Consider the following 16,825-nt stretch of genomic DNA (forward strand, 5'->3'; position numbering starts at 1 on the left):
GTTACAAAATGTAATAACAGATATAGAATCCTGCCTTCCTGGAGGCTGGAAAGAGCTAAAAGAACTTTTCATAGATTTTTTCATGTGTTTTTATAATTAAAATATTTTACTTATTTATTTTTACAGAGAGGGGAAAGGAGGGACATAGAGAGGGACAGACACACTGACGTGCGACAGAAACATTGATCGGTTGCCTCTTGTGTGCCCCCAGGCAGGGACCTGGCCCGCAACCCAGGCATGACTAGGAATTGAACCAGGGACTTTTCAGTTGCAGGCCAGTGCTCAATGCACTGAGTCACACTAGTCAGGGCGTGTGGTTTAATAGGATTACAGGATATTTTGTGGCAGAGATGCCACAGTGTTACCTAAATCATCCAATAATTTTTAGACAATATTACTAACATCCATGTCTGGAGCTTATATCTAAGAAGTTATACTTGTAACTCTGGGTCAACTCTGTGATTCCCTTAATCTTAACGACCCTAAACTCTTTGTTAGGTACATGGTCTAGGGCCTTTACAAAATCTAAATAATATTGGTCTCAATCCCTTGCAGATAGTCCAGTTGAAGCAGGATAGTAAAACGCTAGGAAGTTCCAGGGCAAGTGGAATGAGAAACCGAGACAGGAAAATTAAACAAGGCCGAACAGTTTGAGCATCTTACAGCCAGCTGGCGAATCACAAGACCTTATCTCCCCTAAACAAGGACACTCGAGAGCAAATGGTTTATACTTCTCCTCCCTAACCAGAGAATGCATAGCTTAAATCTCCCTGGTCCAGGAGATAGAGAACAGAGACCCAATTAATGTCATTTGTGCCAGCCAAACCAAGGACAGATGAAGTCAGGAACAAATAACAAAACCCCATTGAAAGCCGGACAGACTCAAGATAAAAGTAAAACAGTGTAGCAGACCAAAGAATATTCCAAAACCCCCCTTATGTGCTCATTTTGACACTCAGTATATTAAAAATGCACGTGGAAAGCTGATGAATATTCTGCTAACCCCTCCTCCCAAGGTTCTCACCCATAGAAAAATGGTAAACAGCACTCAGGACAAAGACTCAGTGTTTGCCCATTCTAGAGCTCGTCCATGCCCCTTCCCTGGCGTGAACCTTTTATTTCCTCCTAAACTCTAAGGGTCCCCAAGGGACTTGCAGCCAGGGGAGCAGTAGTCAGCAGTGGCTCTACCCAGGCTAACCCCTGGTCCTGTCTCCAGGGCCCCCTTTTTCTCTGACTTCCTAGTGAGCTGACAGCAGTCCTGCCTTGGCTCACTCCTTTCTTATAACTGTTCTAGGGAGCCAAAGCAAAGCACTGCCTAGGCTCTCCTGTTACTTCTTCTATCCTATGTCCTCCCTTTGTTTCACTGTCCCTCGCCTTAATAAACATCCTATCAAACGTACCTAGACCTGAATGGGAAATCTTTCCTACACAAAGTCAAGAGCCCACACATACACACAGGCCTGAGGCAGACCCACTCTGGGTCTGTTACCTGTCCAGTAACACAATGACCCATCAAAGATTATTGCAAATTCCTGGTAGAGGTGTCGAAGTAAAGAGGAACTCCAGGTCTGATTGCATGCCTCCAGTTAATTCTTACCCTCTACTCTGTCTTCAGTGTTGTTCCCTTCCCTCCACCCTAAGGGACAACCTAATATGAGATTCATACCTCACTTCTTGAGGCCTCAAACCAAAAGTGAACAGGATATTATTTTAAGAATTCTGTTGAGCCCTGACTGGCGTGGCTCAGTTGTTTGGGCGTCGTTCTGCAAAGCGAAGGGTCACCCGTTGACTCCTGGCCAGGGCGCATGCATGGGTTGTGGGTTTGGTTTCTGGTCTGGGTAAGTGCAAAAGGCAACCTAATTGATGTTTCTCTCTTGCATTGATGTTTCTCTCCTCTCTCCCTCCCTTCCCCTCTCTCTAAAAATAAATAACTAAAATGTAAAAAAAGAATTCTATCGAATAATATATGAGCATGATATATCAAAGCAAGTTGAAATTGCATATTCGATATGCTTATCCTTCAAATCCATTGATCATCCAGTTACAAGACATTTCTTCCCAATTCCACTGCCCCAGATAGCACTCTCGCCTCTTGACATTTCCTGAATCCCTCTACTCATAAATTGAAACATATTCTCCCAATGATACTACAGTAGTTCCCCCTTATCCATGGGGAATATGTTGCAAGACTCCTCAGTGGATACCTGAAACCACAGACAGCACCAAATTCCCTCTATATAATGTTTTTTCCTATACATACAAAGAGTGTGTCCAGAAAAAATCCAAGCACTGTTAATATAACGAGAATGGTTTGCACAACATCAATGTAACCTGACAGCCAAGGAGAGTGGACTGGAATGTGCATGTGTGAACAATGATGACATCACTGTACTAATCAGTGGGGGCAGTAGACGCTGTTGAGTGAGCTTGTGTACTGTGTGGCCGTCACATTCAAAATGAGCGAGTAGACCAATGAATCTGCATCAAATTTTGCATGAAGTTTGAACATTCCTCCATGGAAACTGTTTGGATGACTCAGAAGGCCATAGCCTTGGGCAATTGGTGGTTGGCAGCTTCATCGCAACAATGCGCCTGCTTATGCATCACATCTCATGCAGATTTTTTGGCAAAACACCAAATCACCCAGTGACTCAGTCCCCCTACAGCCCAGATTTGGCTCCCTGCAAGTTCTGCCTTTCCCAAAACTCAAATCACCTTTGAAAGGGAAGAGATTTCAGATCATCAATAGATTCAGGAATACACAACAGGGCAACTGAAAGCAATTGGGAGAACTGTGAGGTCCCAAGGTGCCTACTTTGAAAGGGACTGAGGCATCATTGTCCTACATACAACGTATCTTGTATCTTGTATATTCTTCAGTAAATATCTCTATTTTTCATATTGCATGACTGGATACCTTCTGGAGAGATGTTGTACATACCTATGATAAAGTTTAATTTATAATTTAGGCACAGTAGGAGATTAACAAGAATAATAATAAAATGGAACAACTATAACAATAAAAGTAATAAATAAATAATAAAAGCTTGTCATAAAAATCACGTGAATGTCTTTGGGCCATTACTAAGTAAAATGAAGGTGACTTGAACACAGGCGCTGCAATACTGTGACAGTTGATCTGACAACCAAGATAACCACTGACTGACTAATAGGCAGGCAGCATATACAGCTACGTTGGACAAAGGGATGACCCATGAGATTCCATCAAACTACTCAGAATGATGCATGCTTTAAAAGTTCTCATTTGTTTATTTCTGAAGTATCCCATTTAATATTTTTGGACCCTGGAACTGTGGGTAACTGAAACTGTGAAAAGCAAAACTGGATAGTGGGAGACTACTGTATTTTCTTACTCCATTTTTTAAAACAATTAAGAACTTATTAGTATCTATTTCTATAATCACCACTTATAACCACCTAAATAAGAAAAATATCACAACAAAAGCCATATGAACAGGGATTCTGTTCATATGGAGGGGGAGAAATTTATATTGATTTTTTATAGATCCATTGACTGGATTTGTCCAGTCCATTTCAAGGAGAGTTGAGGCAGCACTAATTCATCTGTTTTGAGAAATATTGGCAGTGTGCTAGCCTCCAAAGATACTATGTTGTGAAACAGAAAAAGCCTCTGTGCTTGCATAGCCTACTGTCTAGGGGAGACAGACAGACAAGTTATCACATAAATACGGCACAGTTAAGAGCCATGATGAGTGCTGCTTAAAGCGTAGGTTTGTTTTGTTAAAGTGCGGGGAACCTAATGTCCCCTGAAAACTCCAGGAAGGCCTCTCAGAGGTCGTCCTGCACAGCATGCCCTCAGTGATGAGAACCAGGCGTGACAACAGCAAGGAGGAAGACGGACAAAAGCCCTGAGGTAAGAACTTGGGTGTTTGAGGAAATGGCAGGAGTGAGTAGCATAGGGAGGGCGTCAGCAGAGCTGTGGAGTGCAAAGAGTTTGTACAGAAAGGCAGAGGTCAGCTCTAAGGGATTCAAGATATTATCTTAGGTATAATGGGAAATCCTTGAAAAGGATTTGGAAGAAAATGGCATGATCCAGTTGACATTTTACAGTGATTACTCTGTAGTTTTTGGAAGATTAGATCCAAGGACAGTAATGGATGGCATTTATGCTTATAAATCTAGAAGAGGTTATGAAATTGAGGACACACTAAACAAATTATATATAAGACAACACACTTTGTTTTTGGAAAGAGTTAGGTGTCAGGAAATACATCCAATTTGTCTAATGAGAGAAGAAGCGCCTATTAGGAGTGTTAGAATTCGAGAACAAAATTCCTAGTAGACACTACTTACACAAACTTCCTCAGGTAGGTAAAAGTCTAAATTACTTGAAATGCTTTTTCCCACTTGATCATCAAATGGAACATCTGACTCTAATATTCCCCCGTATCAAAGCCATATAAGACCATTCAGATACAATTTCACGGGGCAAAGCCAAAAATTGCAGGTCTAATTTCTACTGCCGTTGCACTCACATGTCTCCATACAGCTGACTGTGTGACTGCTGCTACAGTGAAGAATAGGGCTCCCTAAATTTAAAACTATACCACCCAGAACACTTGTTATCAATGTGTGTCCCAGTCACTGTAGTAATTATATCAATCCATCGTACAACGGGTGCTGTGACGGCTGAGACAATACACACAGTACTATCATCATGCAATACGGGGCTGGTGCCAACCACTTGGTGAATCTCAGTAACAATATCATGGACTCAACAGGTGATTTTTTAATTAAATGTATGCATTTTAAGAAATTGTTGCACATATATTATAATAAAGAGGCAATGATAGAGGCCACTATTTGTTAAAAATGAGTTTCACACATTACAGCAAAAATACATCAGTAGCATGAGGTTAATATTCAGAAAATTCTCTACAGCCCTTGCTTCCCTTTTCCTACAGTTTTGCATTTTCCTACCAGTTTGGGAATGTATGAATTTAAATTTGGTGTAGGTTGGTCTATTCCCCCCATATATTTCCTTCCTGCAAAATTGTTGGGGAACATTTTATATTTGAATTATCACGGTAATTCAGATGAAGTTTTGCTGCAACCACTCCCAGCTCTTAAAAGCTTATTCACATGTGAAGATACATGAAGTAGGCTTTATTTTGTATTTTAGGAAATTTAGCAGCACATTCTGCCCTTCTTTTCTGGAAGTGGAAAATGTTAGCTAGAAATAGCCCAAAGCATAAAAGAGATGAATGCAAAGCACAATTGGTCAGACCCCCTAGAGTTTTTCATAACGTCCATTCCTAAACTTCCAGGGGAAAAAAAAACCAAAACAAACTTCAACTTTGCTTTCTATGAAATAAAAAATTCTGGCCTTGATCATTAGCCATTTTCAACCTTACTTTCAGTCCATTTAGACATACATTTAGTGGAACTTTCCCTGTAAATCAATAAAACAGGTCTCGATCTCAAATGCGCTTCATGCTATTTGCAGAATTTCTTTTCAGAGGGTGCCATCAAGGGATTCCTATAATCCTAAACTGGTTCTTACTTTTCTGTAATACATACAATTTGGGTTTTGCTTTCTGCTGTCTCATTGATGGAAATTTTAAATAAAAGGGGTTATAAGAGCCCAAGAAATCTTCCCTAATATCCAAAATAACAGGAAAAAAAAAGAAATTGGACCTTCTAAATTTGATTCACACTGAACATGTAGCTGAAGGGAAGAGAAATGGCCTGGGTTGGAGGGTGTAGTTAACTAGAAAGTATCACAATCTGCTCCCCTGCTCACCTGTCTGCAGTTCTGGGGCCTTTGATTGGGAAGAACTGGAGAAATGGTGATGATAAAGGATGAAGGAAGATGGATACATTTTAATTACACTGCAACCAGGAGAGAGTAAGTGATGAAGACAGAATGGATTTGACTATATGTAGGTTTGGGCTTTGGGCAGTTTGGAACATTTCAGTAGAGGGAGGGGAAAGACTGTTTCTGCAGCCATGCATGTGACACTGTGACAGAGAGTAAAGAAGAAAGAGGATTTTAAGTTGTGCTGATTGTCAAAAAATGTAAACATCCATAGCCATTTCTTTGGATGCTAAAGTTTAAAAAATGAAATGGCTCTCTAGTTGGTTTGGTCATTGTTGTTTTCTTTTTCTTTTCTTCTTCTTCTTTTTTTAATCTAACGCAGGGCTGTATATATTTTGTATACAATCTCTCTAATCCTGACAAAGTCATTACTCCTGTGCTCATTTTACAGATGATAGAACTGAGACTCAGAAATATTAATTGGCTTGCTCAAAGCCACACAGTTAATAAGTAGGCTTGCTGGAGATATGAACCTGATAGGTATGAATCCAAAATCTATTTTCCATTCTATCATGCAGCTTCCCTATGCATTCATTCTTCTGAGCAGAAAAAATAAACCAAGCATTAGAAGGAAAGAATTATTGAACTTTCCCTTTTATCATTCTGCTGTTAACATAAATATCCCCTCCACAAACTTACTTTATTTTTAAGTATATTTTATTGATTATGCTATTACAGTTGTCCCAATGTTTCCCCCTTTGCCCCCCTCCACCTGATACCCTCCTTCCCTCCAGCAATCCCCCCTCTTAATTCATGTCCATATACGTACATATAAGTTCTTTGGCTTCTCCATTTTCTATACTATTCTTAACCTCCCCCCGTCTATTTTGTACCTACCAATTATGCTTCTTAATCCCTGTACCTTTTCCCCCACTCTCCCCCTTCCTCCTCCCAGCTGATAACCCTCTGAATGATCTCCATATCTATGATTCTGTTCCTGTTCTAGTTGTTTGCTTAGTTTGTTTTAGTTTTTGTTTTTTAGGTTCAGTTGTTGATAATTGTGAGTTTGTTGTCATTTCATGTTCATAGTTTATCTTCTTTTTCTTAAATAAGTCCCTTTAACATTTCATGTAATAATGGCTTGGTGATGATGAATTCCTATAGCTTTACCTTGTCTGGGAAGCGGTTTATCTGTCCTTCCATTCTAAATGAGAGCTTTGCTGGGTAGATTCATCTTGATTGTAGATCCTTCCTTTTCATCACTTTGAATACTTCTTGCCAGTCCCTTCTTGCCTTGAAAGTTTCTTTTGAGAAATCAGCTGATAGTGTTATGGGGACTCTTTTGTCGGTTACTCTCTGCGTTTCTCTTGCTGTTTTTAAGATTCTCTCTTTATCTTTCACCTTTGGCATTTTAATTATGATGTGTCTTAACGTGATCCTCTTTGGGTCCACCTTGTTTGGGACTCTCTGTGCCTCCCTTGTACTTGTATTCCTTTTGCCAAATTAAGGAAGTTTTCTTTCATTTATTTTTCAAATAAGTTTTGAATTTCTTGCTCTTCCTCTTCTCCTTGTGGTACCCCTATGATTTGGATGCTGGAAAGTTTAAAGTTGTCCTGGAGGTTCCAAAGGCTCTCCTCATTTTTTTGAATTCTTGTTTCTTCATTCTGCTCTGGTTGAATGTTTATGCCTCCCTTATGTTCCACATTGTTGACTTGAATCCTGGCTCCTTTCCCTTTGTTATTGGTTCCCTGTGGATTTTTCTCTATTACACTTAATATAGCATTCATTTCTTCCCTTACGTTTTTGCCATACTGAATGAGTTCCTTGAGCATCCTGATAACCAGTGTTTTGAACTCTGCATCTGATAGGTTGGCTATCTCTGATTTGTTTAGTTCTTTTTCTGGAGTTTTGATCTGTTCTTTTATTTGGGCCATTTTCTTTGTCTCTTCAATTTGGCAGCCTCCCTGTGTTTGTTTCTGTGTATTAGGTAGAGCTGTTTTGATTCCCTATCTTAGAGAACGTGTTAGGTTGTATGGGGCAGAGCCTTAGGTACTCACCAGGGTGGGCAACCTGCTTCACTCGCTTTGTGGTGCTGCTGGGGGCCGAGGGTTGGAGAAGGGACAACACTGCTGCCTGATTTCTGGAGGCTTGCCTGGCATTTGCCCCATCTCTAGTCACTTCATCCACTTCCCGTATGCAACTGGTACCCTTTAGCTGTTGCCCTGGTGTTGATTCCCAGATTCATTGGGTTTGCATATGTTCCAGCTCCATGCAGGCCCTTTAAACAGTCTCTCCTGAGTAACTTGCAGTTTCTTCCACCACCCCAACCCCCACTGGTTTTTATTGCCAGAAGTTATGAGGCTTTATCTTCCCAGCACTGGAAGCCTGGGCTGGGCAGTCTGGCCTGGGGCTGGGATCACTTACTCCCAAGGCATCCCTCCTGATTTTTGTCCACCACACGTGAATGTGGGACCTCCCCTTCCACCGCCACTGCTCCTGCCACTGCCTCTCCATGCCACACTGCATTCTCTCTGCCCCAGCTCCACCTTTCCTACCCATCAGGATAAATATGGCTTCTTTAAATCCTTGATTGTCAGACTTCCCTACAGTTTGATTTTCTGGCAGTTTTGGGTGTATTTTTGTTTTGAAGTTAGCTGTGATTCTTGTTGTGGTTGTGTGAGGAGGTGAAGCATGTCTACCCATGCCTCCATGTTGACTGGAAGTCTAACCTTATTTTAAATCAAAACATGAGTACTCTTAAATAATAGTAGATAATTTCAAGGAAAACACACAATTATCTGCTTCAATTGGATTTTGTCTGACTTATTTCTTCAGACAGACACTGTTTTTAGTGTGGGTGGCAGAACATACATTAGAAATAATGAATCAATGGCTTGTAATAATGATACATAATAGGCATTCTCATTCTTTTCACACAAATCACAGACAAATGTGCTCCCAAAGACTCAAAGATTCCTGCAGAAATGAGAAACAAAAACCAGTACTGAAGGCCCAGTTCTCTAAACAAAAGAGGAATATCACGGAAACACAAGGTAGCAAGGTTTCATTGATCATTTGTCTACCTGGGATCCTGTCAGCAGCATTCAGGTTCCATCCTCTTTCTTATCAGAATGTTTGTCTGGCAGTGTCTTTATGGATTATCTATTTCTGCTGAATAACTTGCAGCAGTGCTGCTAATCAAGAGAGAAAAGAAGCTGCCGTTGGTGATGAAAATTGTTTTCCAGTGACTGATTGTGCTAATCAATCTTCTACAAAGGAAATCAGGAGTAAAAGATGGCCAATAATTGCAAAACACTGCTGTACACATGGAGAAAAAGAACTGATGCACACAGCACAGAAAAGCAACTCTTGAAAAAATGTTGCGGAGTTGGCTATTTAAAAAGTATATATATAATGTTGGGAAGCAATTTTTCACAATTTAACACCTAAGCCCTATTTTTAACATGTGGGTAAGGGCTATGCCTACTTTATTCTGGTATTAATAGGGTTTGACGATACTTTATAATTTGAGAGTAACCTGGCATTTCTTGTTAGGAATCTGAAAACTCATTGAAAGTTATAAAAATTATCAAAATTACTGGCGCAGATATTGCATTTAGTCTCTGATTATAATTTTCTGTGTGTGATAATCACGACTGAGTTCATCATGGCAGAAAATCTTTATATCTAATGATTCCCAACTGTCAGTGCATCTCAAGAAATAATCCCTAGTGTTCCAGCCTTCATTTGCAGCGGGCTTGCAAGTTCATGGTGCTATTGCCAGTGTGAAATCCAATGTAATGTTGATTCTACAGGTACTTCTATGCAGATATTGTAAAGGACAATCTAAAACTTACATTCCTCCTTATTAAAAATTATGAATTGTTTTTTCCAATCTATTGTGCACTTAACACAAAATTTTTAGGATTTTATAACTTGAATCAACTACATAAGAGATCTAGAATCATATACATGAGTAAAATATGTTAGATAATGGCTGAAATTTCAGAAATCAATTTTTGGCTGCTTGGAAACGAACACCACATTTCTTCAAATCTAACAGAGCGTCAGTTTTAAGTCTCACTAAAAAAAATTAAGGAAGAAATATATCACAAATTAAATTATTATATATTGCTTTAATGAAAGTCCTGCATGACACATGATGTGGTCACACCAGCCTCTTTTTGCTCTGAAGTTTGCTCTTCCAAGTGATTTGGAACTTTCTCCTGCCCAGAGTGACATTGCCCAGAGGATATTAGGCAACTTCAAAAAAAAGGTAACCAAACCCTAAGACAGCAGCATCTATTTATAATGAGAATCTTCCTAAGGCCTCATGAGGCCTTTCTGGATTTCTTTGCATAAAATCATGAAAGCATGTCCATGCCCCCAATGATAAGTATTTGCTTTGGTAGCATTAATGGTATGCCCTGCTGCTGTACATACATGCCCAAGTAATTCCATATTTCAAACCGAACGATATTGTAATCACTGATAAAATTGTAAAGCAATGAAACTGAACATGTGTATTAACATAAGTCAATGGGGATGATATTAAAAGCTATTACCAAGCACGCACATGGGCAGGCAATGACAAGTACTGCATAACTGCTAACTAGACAATCGCAGTTGTAAGATACAGATGCCTCCTGACTTCAGAAAAGTGAAAATGTGAAAAGTGTGCATCTTAGGATTTATGAAATGCAGTAATATATTGCAAGGTGAAACTTTCGAGATAAAGATGCTCCATTTCCTCATTTTTCACAGTAGCTCCATGAGGACTAATGAATTAAGAAAATCTGTTTCAGATGGTGATAGAAACTAGACAAGAATGTTAGTTTTTTAAAAAATATTTTATTTATTTATTTTTAGAGAGAGAGGAAGAGAAGGAGAAAAGGAGAGAAACATCGATGTGAGAGAGAAACATCAACCAGTTGCCTCCCGTACGTGCGCCCACTTAGTACTGAACCTGTAACCCAGGTATGTGCCCTAACCAGGAATTGAACCAGCAGTTTTTTGCTTTGCAAATGACACCCATCCAACAGAGCCACACCAGTCAGGGCAAGAATGTTGATTCTTAAGAGGATTTATACTTCATTAATTCCTATTTTGGTGATCTGCCCCTTTTGAATGATTCATTACTTTATGACTTTCTTTTCTTGTGCTCAAACTGTTATTTGATTGAAGAATGATTTAACTCATCATTCTATCAACCACCAGTCATTGAAAGTGCTACATAAGTTGCTTTTATTCTTTATAAATTGAATGTACTTGGCAATATAAGATATTCTTAATCTGTTATATAATTTCAATACCTTATTTACTTCGTGGTATATAGGAGACCGTTCTGCATGGCATGGGCCCAGCTCCCACTCAGAAAGGCCAGTGGGGAGTGAGGTCCAGCACACAGGACCCACACCCACGGATAGGCTCTCCTGTGGGGAATCAGGCCTGCATTGTACCTAGGCCACTTTGAGACTTGCTTTTTGCTAAAACTCCCTCACCCTGAATTGAGGCAGCAAACGTTTACTGCATATCTTTAAAGTAACTTCCTAAAATCTGTGCTAAACCTTCCAAGGACGAGTGTAACCAGTTCAACCACTTTTCCATTTACATTTGCAAATACCCTTCTTTTTTGATGTAATTAGCAACATCCTCTCCTTTGTTTTCTGTAAAAAGTAACCACCTAAAGAGAACCTGTGCACAGTAAATGAGGACCATCCTCAATGTAATGGGCCCAGAAAAGCAATAAAAGCCTTTCAAGGCAAGGGTCGCTCTTATCTTGAGAAAGTGACCGTGCTGTCCCTTTTCCTCCACAGGACTCAGTAGTCCGTGTGAATGTGTCTTGTCTCACGCAGTGTCCACATCAGTGGTAACTAAAGGCTAAAAATATTATTCTTGATTAATCTTCCTAAAATAACACTTCCTTTCTGCCAAATTAAAGGTCTTCCTTTTGTTTCCTGCCTCACTTCTAAATTTCTCCATCCAGTTTTTAAGGCTTTTTATAGTTCAGCCATGTCTAAATTACTCAATTTTATTTTCCTCTACCAGAAACCACATTATCCTGGTTTTTATTTTTATTTTTTAAAAGATTTATTTATTTTTAGAGAGAGGGGAAGGGAGGGAGAGCAGGAGAGAAATACCAATGTGTGTTTGCCTCTCATGCACCCCCTGCTGGGGAGCAGGGGACCTGGCCCACACCCCAGGTATGTGCCCTAGACTGAGGATTGAACCGGCTACGCTTTGATTCTCAGGCCAGCACTCAATCTACTGAGCCACACCAGCCAGAGCTTATCCTGATTTTTAATTTGGTCATTATAATAACTACTCATAAAATGCCTATAAAACTATTCTTCAATCTCAGAACTTTAACTTCTGTCCAAGGAATCTTCTGAAAGTCAAATAATTTATCGTATTATTTGGCTTTGGCTAATAGCATACAGTGTATACCACATCTGGACTTTGAGTGTTACTAACTCTTCGATGGATTTGACAGAACCAGAAAAGGAGGATCTGGAGTATTAGTTCTGACTTCTTCACCTGGCTTTAGTGGTCCTTTTTCACATTGGTTTTAGTGGTGCTCAGTAGACATTGTCACACATTAAGTCTTCTCAAGCAATATATCTCTTTTTTTGTTCTTTTCTCATAACAGTATATCTCTGTCAGTAATGCAGCTTCTTCCTAAAACAAAAAACCAAATTTAAAAACCGTTAAACCAACCATCACTGAATACATTAAAATTATTACTATATAACAGATGGCTGATACTGACTTTTGGTAATTATGTCCCTTTACAGATCTACTCTGCCAAAAAAAAAAAAAAAAAAAAACACACAAAGCTCAAAAATATTGAAGGACAAACATAATACAAAAATAAGATACTTCATAGTAAAACTGGACTTACCAGTACCTGAATGTGTTTGTCATCACTGAGAAAGGATTCTGGATTAGTAGAAGTAGTGTATTTTCCCACGCATAATGCATACTTTTTACCCAAAATTTTGAAGGAAAAATTAGGTTGTGCATTATACATGGTTATAATGATTACATACCGTGGGTATAATAATCCCATGGACAATGCATTATACACTGGGGGTGCGTTATGCATGGCAAAACACAGTTTGTTTAGCTATAAGTCAAAGGACTGAGGAGAAATTATATGTTGTTTGAGTTGGTATGTGATGGGCAGTAATTTCCTTTCACCTTCTCTCTTCTATAATTTAATAGACTATAGTCCTAAGTACAATCTTTAACCCAAAAGCTATGGTCACTTTGTCATAAAGATTAGTCAACCATATATATGATATAAGCTGTCCCTTTCAAATAAAATGATACCATCTACATAATTATAGATATTATGATTCAAACACCACCTTTTATATAGTGAAACATACACATGTATAGCATTATATATAGCACCATATAGATAGAGTTTTAGATTTATTATGAGCACAGACTTTACAAATTAAGGTTTCATAAATCAATATATATGAAAAGAAATTTAATATTCAAAAACAGATCATTTAATTAACATGATGGGATACAAACAACCATTAGAAATTATGGCCTCACCCTGACCAGTGCGGGTCCGTTGGTTGGGTGTCCTGCAAGGCAAAGGGTTGCCAGTTTGATTCCCAGTTAGGGCACATGCCTTGTTTGCAGGTTTGGTCACTTGCTGGGGCGTGTACAGAAGGCAACCGATGCATGTTTCTCTCTCTCTTTTTCTCCCTCCTTTCTCTTCTCTCTGAAAATAAATAAATAAAATCTTTAAAACAAAAAAATTATGGCCTCAAGCAATTTCTCCATATACATAAAACATTAATCTCTTTCCCCCTGATTTCTATGTCTTTTTATTTTTTAAAAAATTTTAAATCATTTTTTACTGTTATTATACTGCAGTTGTCCCAATTTTTCCCCCTTTTCCCTCCTCTGCCATCCCACCCCTCCCCTCATTCCCACAGTCAATTCCCAAACTGTTGTCCATGTGTGGTCATCCATCAACATTATATTAAGTTTTTAAAAGAATACCAAGTCAGCGCTTACTTTGGGAGCACATATACTAAAATAGGAACGATACAGAGAAGATCGGCATGGCCTTTGCACAACGATGACATGCAAATTTGTGAAGTTTTCCATATTTTTCCTAGTCGGGGCACATACCTAGGTTGCAGGTTTGATCCCCGGTCCAAGTGTGTATAATTCCCAGTCTGGGCACATATCGCATGAGTGTTTCTCTCTCTCCCTTCTTCTCTCTCTAAAAGTAATGAAAAAAATGTCCTTGGGTAAGGATAAATAAATAAATAAATAAAAGCAAACCATGTGATCTAACTAATGTGATCCTAGCTAAAATCTACACATATTATATGCAGCTAACAATATATCTATATCTACATATTAATATTTAGAAGGGTATACAACCAAATGTAAACTGAGAACAGAGATTAGTATGAGCCATGGCATTATGAAATACTATTCTGGTATTCTGGTAAAATGGGATTACTTTGGTGTTACGGTATGTTCATTTTATGTTATTGTTCTTTTTTTCAACTACAGAGCATTCGCATTTTCTCAAAGATTTATTCATAATATAATATGAAAATATTCCATTGTGCCTATTCATGAAAAAGCCACCTACTACTAGGTCAGGATATTTGCAAATTGCACGACAGTGGTCAGATCTGTGGTGTTAGATCACTTTGGTTGCCTTCAGAAGGCAATGGTAATATCTATAGAACTGACAGGTCCTTAACCTGATAAATCAACGTAACCCATGGCTGCATTGCGTATAATAATAGGGAACGGGATTGTTTTAAGAATGAAATGCAGTAATGTATGTACCTAGTGTGCCTAGAAATTAGTAAGCACTCATTAATGGTTAATTTTCATAAGAAAACTATGTTATTTTAGATGTTTTCACTTAAAATCATATCAGCAAGTATACGCATCTTTGAAAGACATTGTGACAAAATTAGTTACATAATGTTAACCAAGAGTTGAGGAATCCATGACACCATATAGTAAACACGTAGAGCTTGTGCTGATAGGTACTTTGAAATCCCATGTATATTTCCCCAATGAAGTGGTTCTGTACCCATCTGAAGGTATTTCAAATGACAGCTTTTCCAGTTCATAGATTTCTATTTTAAGGGACTATATTTACAGTTATATTAATTTAGAATTAATGTATTACAGACCTCACTTCACCTTTCCATACCTCTAACATAATTTGCCAGCCATGTCTGCGACTCTTAGAAAAAAAATTATGTTAAGAAAGGAAACCATGATATTCTTGTTCAAATAAAACATCCAATAATGGAGCGAGAAATTCACAGGAGGCAATCACCATTGTAAATCAAAGCTCCAAAATATTTTCTGAAATTTATTGTCTCTTTGTGTTTCTTGCTAGTTACTATACAGACCACCATACTAGCCAGGGGTGGAAGTGAAGGCTGGAAGGGATACAAGTAGAGAAACAACCACAAATAGCCACGCAACTCAACTCTGAATATTTCACAGCACTGTTAACTTTAGTGAAGGTTAAGGTAGTGGCTTCAATGTGTTACTTTTAAAAATTTTTCGACCCTGGCTGGGTAGCTCAGTTGGTCTGAGACTTGGCCCCATAGGCCAAGGTTGGGGGTTTGATGCTGGGTCAGGGCACATACCAGAATAAACCAGTGAATGCATAAATAAAAAGAACAAATCGATGTTTCTCTCTCTCTCCCAAATCAATAAATTAAAAAAAAAATTTTTTTCTTCAATCAACATGGAGCTGCTCCAGGTGAAGCAGAATCCGGGATCCCAGGGTCTGTCTTCTCAAGGAGGGTCCTTGGAATCCCTAGGTGTTTCCACTGAACAGAGCTTTGAAAAGACCTGAGTTAGAGGACAACCAAAAGGGAATAAACACAGGGGGAAATACAAACCTAGACAATATGATTTATAAGGGGCACTTTGCTTGTTTTCAATTTGAGGACTTCTAGAGAGAAGCTTCTCTATGAAACTGATAGAGTATCACCATGAAGCAAAAACTGCAATAACGATCATGAGAAAGAGCACATACATATTTTTAGATTCCTGAAGGTCTCAGCTCAACAACGCTAAGTCCAAAACGAGGTTCTTTTGCTCATGCTGGCCCTAATTTGACTTTCCTTATAAGTTCTACTTCTTAGTCTAGCACCTAAACCCTTCCAAAGCATTGACACTGCCAAGCCCGCTTTCTCAAGGAAGACGCTGCAGCAAAACCTTATCTGAATACATCGCCAGGCTCGAACACGGAGTACAATAGGTCCACAGTTACCATATCAGCTGTGGTTTCATAACACAGTATTCCCCAACCTCCTCCAAAGTCTGAGTCCTGATTTTATTTACCACCCATTGTGGTGCACTGGGACCACCACTGTGGCTCCATTTCAATTTGCAGCAGCCCATATGCCTAAAGAGTGTCGCTAGTGATCCTGTGGGACATAACAAATTAATTTGATGTTATCATGATCTATTAATTTGAATATTCCCAACTTAAGTGATCATCACCAAAAGATGGCATAAATATTCTAAATAAGAAAGTGAATGAATATTTAGAGACAGTTTCCTGTTAAGAAATACAAAGAATGTTTTAAAATTATAGTGCACAATCCAATTTGAATTATTTTCTTATTTATCACAGAGCCTTTCTTTATGGTAGAGACTGGGTGTCTTACAAAAATGTAAACATGCTCTCTTCATCTACATTAATGTCAATAACTAGAATTTTTAAAAAGTAAAAATACGTGTAAGCCTAGAGTCAAATCTAGAAAAAAATTAAATCCTTATTTCAGTTTATATTTTCAATATGAAATACTTATTTTTCTTGCCACTTTAAAGGAAATAAACATTGATAAATGTTATTAACATTTAATGAATGATTAATAGCACTGTCTTTTCCATAATAATTTATTATAAGAAGTGTTTTATCATGTTCAAGAGACAGGTAAATAATTCTATGCAATGCCATTTATAAATGCTTTATAACAGGGTGATAGAACATTATTTAGA

At 38.5% G+C, this 16,825-nt stretch overlaps 1 non-coding gene across 1 annotated transcript; it reads left to right on the forward strand.

Moving 5' to 3' along the window:
* The first annotated feature begins 13,832 nt into the window (after positions 1-13,832).
* On the forward strand, positions 13,833-13,939 carry LOC112310304 (U6 spliceosomal RNA). Its single transcript, XR_002975373.2, has one exon. It is a non-coding gene; the product is annotated as a U6 spliceosomal RNA (small nuclear RNA).
* Positions 13,940-16,825: the final 2,886 nt, after the last annotated feature.

This window comes from Desmodus rotundus, chromosome X (genome assembly GCF_022682495.2).
Source record: "Desmodus rotundus isolate HL8 chromosome X, HLdesRot8A.1, whole genome shotgun sequence".
Taxonomy (NCBI): Eukaryota; Metazoa; Chordata; class Mammalia; order Chiroptera; family Phyllostomidae; genus Desmodus; species Desmodus rotundus.